This window comes from Ornithorhynchus anatinus, chromosome 11 (assembly GCF_004115215.2).
Source record: "Ornithorhynchus anatinus isolate Pmale09 chromosome 11, mOrnAna1.pri.v4, whole genome shotgun sequence".
In the NCBI taxonomy this organism is placed as follows: Eukaryota; Metazoa; Chordata; class Mammalia; order Monotremata; family Ornithorhynchidae; genus Ornithorhynchus; species Ornithorhynchus anatinus.
In genome coordinates, this window is record NC_041738.1 from 47,226,383 (window position 1) to 47,236,461 (window position 10,079).

Here is a 10,079-nt window from a genome sequence, read left to right on the forward strand (position 1 = left end):
GTACAGAGATTTTAGTGATGGTGGTAGTGTGGGGAGAGGAGGCTGGAAAGGGACAGGCTTCAAAAAAAAAAAAAACCAACAAAAAAAACTTCCAGTCTGGAAAGTTACCCATTAGCCCTTTCAATCCTGAATGGAAAATATCTGCTCTTGTCAGAAACCTGGGATTTGCAAAGCTCTAGGGGCCATCACCTCAAGCACCTTCATCGAGTTCACACCCTTGGCAACAGCTACCTAGAAGTAAATAAAGGCTTCCAAGAGGAAATATGTGTAGATTCCCTCATTTAACATTGGGGAGTTTTTTTCCACAAGTATAACCTTTAGAATTGACATTTCTGAGAACAACGTGAAAGCCTGATCCTTCTCAAGACATTCGGGGGGCCCAGCTGATAAGGCAGGAGATTCAGAATATAATCTACATGAAGGCAATAGACTATACATGAAAGTATACTATAAATATAAAATTGGGGGAAATTTTTCAAGAAAGGACTGCCAGTGACATCTTGTCTTCTTGTCTGTCTCCCCTCTTCTAAACTGTGAGCCCATAGGCTAGGAATTGTCTCTGTTGCCGAATTGTACTTTCCAAGCACTTAGTATAGTGCTCTGCACACTGTAAGTGCTCAATAAATACACCTGAATGAAATATGTCATTATAAAAGATTAATTTCATTTTGAACAATTTACTGTCATACTAATGAAAACCATCTTGGTACATTTCAATAACCCCTTCTTGACTTTATCTTCCAGCCAAAGTTAGATGTAAATGGACTCTTTCCAAAAATTGAATTCTGCCCTCTCAAGCCACTTTCATCCCCCTCAATCAGAATCTTCCCCTTCAGAGATTTTAGAAGAGGAAAGATGTTCCTCCAAAGAGAAAGAGTCTTTTTCTTTTTGCAGCTCCACCCCACCGTTGACCTCAGAGTGTTGACCTTTGATCACATCCCTGGACACCCTATCCACATCTTCTTCACCAGTCAGTCCCTCTTACCTTTCTTATTAGGGCACTTGTCTGTTTTCTATGAACTCTGGTCGATTTTATAGCTTGCAAACTATTTGATATTATCAAACTTCAGATTACAGAATATTCTCTTACAAAAGACCACAAAGACAAATTCCAGGAAGCTCCTACTCTTTCTAGTTTTATTTCCTGAAGCAATTCAGTGTGTTGAACAATGAAAACATATCCACCCTTTCAAAAATGTTATGCAAGCCAACCAGCCCCTGTAAAAGGGAAAATCTTTGCCAAATATCCAGGTTCAGGGGTCCAAAATGAGAAACCAGTTCCAGGCCTAGGGTTGCCAAAAGACAGAGGGAAACCACTGCCAGCTTTCCAAATTTGGGGATATCGAGGTGAAATGTCATCATTATAGTGAAACAATCAAATTGGTCATCCGGAGATGACGCACTGGAGTACTTCAAATACCACTCTTTGACGTAAAAACAGAGACGGTCCAGGTCTTGAATTGCTGTAGAAAAGCTGAAGAGCCCAAAGACCACTTGACAACTGAAGGTTTTTTCCCCATCTGAAATCAAATATTCATGCTAAGGAGACTCAAGGGCCCCTGCCAGGATGATACCTCTAAGACTAAGGGAAATAAGAACTGTCTTTAGTTCTGGCTCTATATTCAGCTGGTCATTTCACACTGTCTGTTCACAGAGGCTTCCCTCAAAGGAAACCAAGGAATGTGTGAATGTTGGCTCCAGTCAAAATGGTTTCATTTCCTCAAATCAATTTCTAATCCTACTCTACTTCCTTTTTCCCTGCTTTTGCCTTCTTAAGGAACACTGTGAGAAAGGACAACATTCAACGAAAATGATTAACTTTCAAACAAGTGTGTATGTTCCAACTACCAAGTTTGAAATATTCCTAAATATAAGGGTTTGATCTTCATCTGAGTTGTCTCTTCTAAGAAGGTAAGCTTCATTAGGGCAGGACAATAGCACAATACTATGCAAATGAAGACAAAATCTACTTAGTTCAAATCTATTCACCACAATTCCCTTTACTTCTAGGAACTCCTGGAAAGCAGAGTTCTGCTTATTAGTTATTACTAGAAGGGGATTTGGGGTAGATTTCCATGTGCTGGAACATTCTAACTGCCATATTCTCAAATATTCAAATGTCCCTCCCAGACAATTGGATTGATATTTGGATTTTCAGGTTTAGGTTCGATGGGTCAACACTGGATAATATTCATTCATTCATTCAATAGTATTTATTGAGCACTGACTATGTGCAGAGCACTGTACTAAGCACTTGGAATGTACAAGTTGGCAACAGATAGAGACAGTCCCTGCCCTTTGGCGGGATTACAGTCTAATCAGGGGAGACAGACAGACAAGAACAATGGCAATAGAGTCAAGGGGAAGAACATTTCATAAAAACAATGGCAAATAAATAGAATCAGGCTAATGTACATCTCATTAAACAAAATAAACAAAATAAATAGGGCGATGAAGATATATACAGTCGAGCGGATGAGTACAGTGCTGAGGGGGTGGGACGGGAGAGGGGGAGGAGGAGAGGGAAAGGGGGGAGAAGAGGGTTTAGTTGCGGAGAGGTGAAGGGGGGGTAGAGGGAGCAGAGGGAAAAAAAGGGGGGAGCTCAGTCTGGGAAGGCCTCTCGGAAGAGGTGAGCTTTAAGTAGGGATTTGAAGAGGGGAAGAGAATTAGATTGTCGGAGGTGAGAAGGGAGGGCATTCGAGGACCGCGGGAGGACGTGGCCCAGGGGTCGATGGCGGGATGGGTGAGACCGAGGGACGGTGAGGAGGTGGGCGGCGGAGGAGCGGAGCGTGCGGGGTGGGCGGTAGAAAGAGAGAAGGGAGGAGAGGTAGGAAGGGGCAAGGTGATGGAGAGCCTCGAAGCCTAGAGTGAGGAGTTTTTGTTTTGAGCGGAGGTTGATAGACAACCACTGGAGGTGTTTAAGAAGGGGAGTGACATGCCCAGAGCATTTCTGCAGGAAGATGAGCCGGGCAGCGGAGTGAAGAATAGACTGGAGCGGGGCGAGAGAGGAGGAAGGGAGATCCGAGAGAAGGCTGACACAGTAGTCTAGCTGGGATATAACGAGAGCCCGTAGTGGTAAGGTAGCTATTTGGGTGGAGAGGAAAGGGAGGATCTTGGCAATATTGTAAAGGTGAGACCGGCAGGTCTCGGTAACGGATCGGATGTGTGGGGTGAACGATAGAGACGAGTCAAAGTTGACACTGAGCTTGCGGGCCTGAGAGACGGGAAGGATGGTCGTACCATCCACGGTGATAGGGAAGTCTGGGAGAGGACTGGGCTTGGGAGGGAAGATGAGGATCTTAGTTCCAGCTTCATCATCTCAAAACACTTTCAGTGGGTGGAGCAATGGAGATTATTGATGGCTGTATTAGATATAATAAATGATGGTGGTATTTACTCACCTTGTACTTTGTCAAGCACTGTGCTAAGTGCTGGCAACCAAGATAATTAAATCAGACACCACCCTTGTCCTGCACAGGGATCAATTCTTTTTCTAAGAAATCTGTTAGTCCAGAATGTATGATGAAGGGATTGGTAGGATTGTTTGAGAGGGGAGTGCCTCCAATCCAATTTGGTCTCAGGGTACTCTGATGAAAATGCCTTAAAACCAACACCCAAAAAGTTAAATGCTGATGAGAGAAATAACCGGGTTGGAGCCGTATCCAAGTTTCAAGCCTCTTTTTGTCTTGATTTTTCCCTATTCCTTTGGTAGGATGGAAAAGATTGTTTGCACAGCTCACAGTGCAAGTTTAGACTTTTATCATCACTTTTGATAAACAAAGCCTAAGGATATCACTGAGATGTGTGATGCCTTCTACCCAAGCTCACTGGGATTTCTTGGATGATAATTTCTGGCTAAAAGCTAGGGAAATCCTGAATCCACTAAGCAGCAGCAAAGCAATATTTTTCCATTCATTTTGCTATGAAAACTGACCCAATTTCCTAAAATGTGCAGAATAAAAAGTTGAATTTTTGCAATGTAACTTTTCTGTCCTCAATCAGGGAGGCTTCTCAGAGATGTATTCAAAATGTGCTGCTCCCTTGACTTCCAGAATATGCTAAACTATTTCAAAATTAATTGTTGTGATATTGCCTAATCCTGATTAAAGGATACTTCTTGAAGTCATAGGGCAGCACAAATATACAGCTGTGCTTATACAATACAGAACCCTCTCCAAGTGATTCATAGGCCAAAAAAAAGTCAATCTTCTCAAGAGAGTCTAAGTGATTATGCTTTCTTCCATTGGTTATCGACATATCCTTTACTGAAAGAAGAATCTGTTCTAAGGAAGGCCAGAAGACATGGCCAAAGCTACAAAGAAGGACTCGCAGAAAGGCAAGGAATCTCCTTGTTCATATTAGATCTCTCTGGTTGAAAAAGGGCTCAAACGTCTCTCTCCTTTTAAGGTTTCTCCACCCTTTAACTACTGGATGCCCTCAGTTGAGAAGTTTGACAGATTCTCTTGTATTCCTGTCCCCGAAGTTGGGAACGGCTACTTCGCTAAATGGAGCAAGCCCCTCTCCTCTAGGACCCGGGCGATATTTTTCTTTCATTAAAAAAAAAAAAAATCCACCAGCCCCGGGGTAGTGCTGCCATGTCAGCACATCTGGATCCGATCAGAAACCAATGAGTCGGCAGGAAGAGCCTGTGTCTGGAACAGACACGGAGGCACCTCACAAATATAATAAATTACAACTGGGGACAAAGGGAAGGTATTTTCGAGACCAGAAGGCTCAAGGGAGGTCAGGGCTAAGTGAATTTCTCAAGAGCGGTTCTCAAATGTGGCTCGCAAGCTGAGGAGGAACATCGTGGGTAAGTAAAAAGCTTCTGAGCCGCGGAGAGAATGGGAATGAATGTGAAGCTCCGGGCAGCAACCTCACACACCTCAAAACTCACTCCTAGCGGCTCCACCCAAGGCAGTGGCCTCCTCTTCAGCCCCCCTGATGAGCATACAGTCAAGGCTGCCCCCCCATTTTCCCTAAGGGCTGAAGAAGCCCCCCACACACCGGGTTGCACGGCTGTACAACATTCTCATCCCGGTCCTGGCCTTCTCCTGTTCCTTTTCCTTTATCCAGGCTCAGTCCCCACCCCTTCTTCCAGCTCCCACCCCCCTGAGGCAAGTTCTGCGAGGACCTAAAACAGCAAGAGATTTGATCCCCACCCTGAGAGCGGGGAATGAAGGTTAGTCTGGGGAGAGGCAAAAAATACACTGAGTTTCAACTCCAAAATCAGCTCCGGGTTGTTGAGTTAAGGTTGCAGTGCGCGCCAATGAGCATGTTTTAGGCAAAGAAATCCTCAAATGTCCCCCACCCCCCTCAGCTTTCAGCCGAAGGATAAATATTTCAAGTCGCCTCGGTTTAAAATAACTTGGACAGATTCGCCCAGAGAGAGGTCCCAGGGGATCGACAAGCTCCAGGCTCGGCTCCCAATCAGTTTAAACAACACGCTGCTTGTGTACGATTGAATGAATGTTCCCAGGAAGCTGATAATTCCAACTCTCCCCAACGCCGATAACACGCGGGCGCTTAAGGCCCCAGAACAAGGACCCATCTGTACGCTCCGCATCCTTCCCCACCCCAACCCTCCTACATTCGCGGGGGCCAGAAAAAGAAATAAATCCCCCCCAAAGTTTTTTTTTAAGAAAGATTCACACGCACGACCGTAAACGTTTTCGTGGGAAGTTTACGCTCTCGAGGGTCCGTACCTCCAGGACGCGGTCAGCTCTTAGAGAAAACGGTCAAGGAGAAGTGAGCAAGGGTTCGCGCGTCTTCGATTGAAACGTGCGGCGAAGGTGATTTTTTTTTATGTTTTTCCCGACGGAAAATGGGAGCCGATCGACGACGAGACTCACCTCCCCAGGGTCGACCCCCTCCGCAGGTTTAACTCCTCCCAGGCCGAAGCCGCTGGGTGAGGCTGAGCCCCTTCCTCCTCCACCTCCTCCTCTGCGAGCAAGTGCAAGGCAGCGCTGCGGGCGTCTGGCCGGGACTGGGCTTTGCGCTGGCCGGTCCTGCCTCATTTATAGTGTCGGGCGGTGGAGGAGCGCCGTTTGATCCTGCCCCGGCGCTAATTAGCGTCCTTGGCTGGCGCGGCTTCTTCTGACGACAGGGTGGGTTGGACGGGGGCGGGGGGACGGAGGGGAGGGACCCCGGAGGACCCCCGGGGGGACCCTCCCCTCTCAGCGGTTAGGACCGAGGAGGGAGGGGCACCGATCGCAATCCAATTTCCCAACCCGCCTCTGATGGGATTGTCTCCCTTTCCTGCTGTATTGTACCCTCCCAAACGTTTAGTACAGTGCTCTGCACCTGGAGGATGCTGGAGTTGAAACTCAGGGGAGGGGCGCCGATCGCAGTCCAATTCCCAACCCATCGCTGATGGGATTGTCTCCCTTTACTGCTGTATTGTTCTCTCCCAAGCGCTTAGTACAGTGCTCTGCACCTGAAGGATGCTGGAGTTGAAACGCAAGGGAGGGGCACCGCTCGCAGTCCAATTCCCAACCCGCCGGTGATGGGATTGTCTCCCTTTACTGCTGTATTGCACCCTCCCAAACGCTTAGTACAGTGCTCTGCACCTGAAGGATGCTGGAGTTGAAAGTGAGGGGAAGAGCAACGATCGCAATCCAATTCCCAACCCGCCGCTGATGGGATTGTCTCCCTTTACTGCTGTATTGTACTCTCCCAAGCGCTTACTACAATGCGCTGCACCTGAAGGATGCTGGAGTTGAAACTCAGGGAAGGGACACCAATCGCAGTCCAATTCGCAACCCGCCGGTGACGGGATTGTCTCTCTTTACTGCTGTATTGTACCCTCCCAAACGATTAGTACAGTGTTCTGTCCCTGAATGATGCTGGAGTTGAAAGTCAGGGGAGGGGCACCGATCGCAGTCTAATTTAACAACCCGCAGTTGAGGGGATTGTCTCTCTTTACCTTGTATCTACCGCAGGGTTTAGAACAATGCTTGGCACGTAGTAAGCGCTTAACAGATATCATTATTATTTATTATTTATTTATTTACTGCTCTATTGTACTCTCCCAAGCGCTTAGTACAGTGCTCTGCACGTGAATGCTGTTGGAGTTGAAAGTCAGGGGAGGGGTACGAAGTACAGTCCAATTTCCCAACCCATCGCTGAGGGGATTGTGTCTCTATTATTATGGTAATTGTTAGTCGCTTACTACGTGCTGAGCACTAGTCTGAGCGCTGGGGTAGATGCAAGGTAATCAGTTTGTCGCACGTGGAGCTCCCAGTTTTAATCCCCATTTTAATAATAATGTTGGTATTTGTTAAGCGCTTACTATGTGCCGAGCACTGTTCTAAGCGCTGGGGTAGATACAGGGTCATAAGATTGTCCCAAGTGAGGCTCACAGTTAATCCCCATTTTACAGATGAGGTAACTGAGGCCCAGAGAAGTGAAGTGACTTGCCCCCAGTCACACAGCTGACAAGTGGCAGAGCCGGGATTCGAACTCATGACCTCTGACACCCAAGCCCATGCTCTTTCCACAAAGCCACGCTGCTTCTATCGCTGTATTTCACTCTCCCAAGCGCATAGTACAGTGCTCTGCAGGTGAATGATGTTGGAGTTGAAATTCAGGGGAGGGGCACGAATTACAATCCAGTTTAACAATCTACAGTTGGGATTGTTTCTATTGCCGTCCTGTACTTTCCCAACCGTTTAATACAGTGCTCTGCACACAGTAAGCGCTCAATAAATGCGATTGACTGAACGGATGAATGAGGTCAGACTTGAAAGCCGGTGTATTTTGCTTCTAGCCGGCATGCATCTCCCGTGACTCAGTGGAAAGAGCTTGGGCTTGGGAGTCAAAGGTCATGGGTTCGAATCCCAGCTCTGCCACTTGTCAGCTGTGTGACTGTGGGCAAGTCACTTCACTTCTCTGTGACCTCATCTGTAAAATGGGGATGAAGACTGTGAGCCTCACGTGGGACAACCTGATTACCCTGTATCTCCCCCAGCGCTTAAAACAGTGCTCTGCACATAGTAAGCGCTTAACAAATACCAACATTATTATTATTTCCCCAAACCAACCTTCATTCCCCACTCTCAGGGTTGGGGAGGAATCTGTTGCTGTTTTAGTTCCAGGCAGGACTCTCTTTAGGGGAGTGGGAGCTGGGAGAAGGGGTGGGGACTGAACCCGGGAAAGGGAAAGGGAGCAGGACCAGATGTTCCAGCCACTCTGAGGCCCACGGCCGAGTTGCGGGAGATGCCAGAGGGGAGGGAAGAGGGGGAAAGGGGAGGCCTTCCCCTCTCCCCCCAAAGCACAGGAGCGGGCGAGGCCTGACCAACCTCGACATTCATTCATTCATTCAATAGTATTTATTGAGCGCTTATTATGTGCAGAGCACTGTACTAAGCGTTTGGAATGGACAAATCGGCAACAGAGACAGTACCTGCCCTTTGACGGGGGGGGGGAGACGGTCAGACAAAAACAATAACAATAAATAGAAGCAAGGGGAGGTACATCTCATTAAAACAATAGTAATAAATAGAATCAAGGGGAGGTACATCTCATTAACAGAATAAATAGGGTAGTGAAAATATATACAAATGAGAGGACGAGCACAGTGCAGAGGGGAGGGGAAGGGAGAGGGGGAGGGGCAGAGGGAAAGGGGGAGAAAGGGGGCTTAGCTGAGGGGAGGTGAAAGAGGGGGTAGAGAGGGAGCAGAGGGAAAAGGGGAAGCTCAGTCTGGGAAGGCCTCTTGGAGGAGGTGAGCTCTCAGTAGGGCTTTGAAGAGGGGAAGAGAATGAGTTTGGCGGAGGTGAGGAGGGAGGGCGTTCCGAGACGGCGGGAGGACGTGGCCCGGGGGTCGACGGCGGCATAGGCGAGAAGGGGGGACGGTGAGGAGGTGGGCGGCAGAAACGGGTGGCCGAGCACCCTGGGATGGGAGCGGTGGAGAGGCAGTTTGGACCATCTGTCAATCAGTCGGTCGTCTGTTTTGAGCTCTGACTAGGTGAGGAGCTCTGGATTAAGCGCTTGGGAGAGTGTAACGTAAGACTGTAATTAGACTTAGGTTACTGGGCAGGGATGGTCCCTAGCTGTTGCCGAATTGCCCATTCCAAGCGCTTAGTCCAGTGCTCTGCACAGAGTAAGCCCATCATTGGGCAGGGAAGGTCTCTGTTGCCGAATTGTGCATTCCAAGCGCTTAGTCCAGTGCTCTGCACAGAGTAAGCCCGTCATTGGGCAGGGATGGTCTCTATCTGTTGCCGAATTGTCCATTCCAAGCGCTTAGTCCAGTGCTGCGCACATAGTAAGCGCCCAATCAATACTATTGAATGAGTGCCTCCGTGGCGGGGTCCCCGCCTGCTCTGCGCTCCGGGACTTTTAGCCGGCGTCTCCGCCGAGCGCCACGAGGGGGCGCGCCTCTAGGCTGGGTTAGCGAAGCCCTTCGCGCCTCGGGGTTGGGCCCGGGACACTGGGGCCTGTGGGCTTAAAAATAAAAATAAATAAATGGCGGTATTTGTTAAGCGCTCACTATGTGCAAAGCACTGTTCTAAGCGCTGGGGGGTACAAGGTGATCAGGTTGTCCCACGTGGGGCTCACAGTTTTAATCCTCATTTTCCAGATGAGGGAACTGAGGCAACGAAAAGTTAAGTGACTTGCCCACAGCCACAGAGCTGACAAGTGGCAGAGCTGGGATTCGAACCCATGACCTCTCACTCCCAAGCCCGGGCTCTTTTCACTGAGAAACGCTGCTTCTCAGAGGTGGGGGGAAAGGTGGCACGATCGACCCTCTGCCTATTTCTTGTAAGGCCGCCCATGAGCGAGAGAAAACCTCCTACTGGAGTTCCCAGACCCCCCAAAGCTGCTGTACCCCTGAGCAATGACATAATAATAATAATAATGGTGGTATTCGTTAAGCGCTTACTATGCGCAAAGCACTGTTCTAAGCACTGGGGGGATACAAGGTGATCAGGTTGTCCCACATGGGGTTCACAGTTTTTAATCCCTATTTTACAGTTGAGGTAACTGAGGCACAGAGAAGTTAAGTGACTTGCCCGAAGTCACAGAGCTGGCAAGCAGCAGAGGCAGGATTAGAACTCACAACCTCTGAGTCCCAAGCCCAG

At 48.3% G+C, this 10,079-nt stretch overlaps 1 protein-coding gene across 1 annotated transcript in view; it reads right to left on the reverse strand.

Moving 5' to 3' along the window:
- The window catches only part of CRISPLD2 (cysteine rich secretory protein LCCL domain containing 2), a 48,565-nt gene extending 42,540 nt beyond the window's left edge, over positions 1-6,025 (reverse strand). Inside the window, exon 1 of the mRNA XM_001509865.5 lies at positions 5,853-6,025. The gene's annotated coding sequence lies outside the window, so the exon portion shown is untranslated. The remainder of the gene's footprint in view (positions 1-5,852) is intronic.
- Positions 6,026-10,079: the final 4,054 nt, after the last annotated feature.